Genomic DNA, 1,413 nt, shown 5'->3' on the forward strand with positions numbered 1-1,413 from the left:
CACACACACACACACACACACACACACACACACACACACACACACACACACACACACACACACACACACACACAGACAGATCAGTGTGTGTCTCATAGCAGGACTTGACACTGAGTTGGTGGAGGTGAGGTTGATGTAGAGGGAGAAAGAAAAGATGAAAGCTGGTTTTCACGCAGCCACACAGCCCACACAACAGGCAGAACCAGGGCCTTTGTTGGAATAAACCTCTCCTTTTTTAGCTCTTCCTTCAACAAAAATATTAACACACGTTACACAGCAGGCTGTTGAAAGGCGCCACGGGCTTGAAAAGAGGCTGCTTTAATCAGCTCGAATCAATAAGTGCGACGACAAACACCGGACTGTAACACTGACGTGATCTCCTGATTGTGTTGGAACAAAAAAAGAAAAGAAGGACAAACAGGAAACAATCAAATGTACTTACTTACCTGAGGGATCACGTTCACTACGCTCAGGGTTTCAACTCGTTTGATGAACAAACTTTGAGAAAAAAGAAAAAAGTGTTGCATAAAATTCAAATGAATTGTAGCTTTTTAGATAAATTTCTCTTTATGATTAGGATACTTTTCAGTTCAGCAGCTGTTCTTTTTATTGTTTAGCTAGCAGCTCCATTAAGCTAACCCATGTTTGCTAAACTCAACTGATCTGAATAGCAGATTAACCAAACCAAGTATTATTTTACCAGGTTAAGCTTAGATCGCGGGTCAAACTTGGCTACAGAAGGGAACTAAAATTCAGAACTTGCTCCAAAATAAAGCCAAGTTTTGCTAATATTTATTGAAGAAAACATATATAACAAATCATTCTTATAGAATATGTTTTATGTAGAACATTTAAAACCTAACAGAAAAAGAAAAAAAGACTCATCATCAGCATTCATTACTTCCACAAACCAACAGATTTCATGGCAGGTGGGAAATCACACAAAATCTCTTGAAATCTCGCGAGAATTCAGCAACATGTTGAAGATCCTCAGTTTGAAGTCGGAGCGGTCCTGATGCCTTTCTGAGCCGACTAAATCACTTTGAATACACCACACACAGCAGGAATGTCCCATCAGATTATTTTTAGGGCCATCAACATAACTAGAACATATACTTCATGTTGGAGGAGAAAAATCAATCCAAACATCGGCACAATCATCCTGAAATATGAACCTATGAGAGAAACGTTTTTTCTCAATGCAGCAAATAAGGTTAAAAAAACTTTCACTAAAAATCTGATTATTTGACTTTAAACTCTTGAGCCCAAAAACAGCATTTCCTTTTGTCTATTGCAGGGGTGGGCAATCCTGGTCCTGGAGGGCCGCAGCCCTGCATGTTTTACTTGTTTCTCTGCTCCAACACACCTGATATGAAGGTATATACACTCACCGGCCACTTTATTAGGTACACC

Source organism: Austrofundulus limnaeus, unplaced genomic scaffold (genome assembly GCF_001266775.1).
Source record: "Austrofundulus limnaeus strain Quisiro unplaced genomic scaffold, Austrofundulus_limnaeus-1.0 Scaffold167, whole genome shotgun sequence".
Classification (NCBI taxonomy): domain Eukaryota; kingdom Metazoa; phylum Chordata; class Actinopteri; order Cyprinodontiformes; family Rivulidae; genus Austrofundulus; species Austrofundulus limnaeus.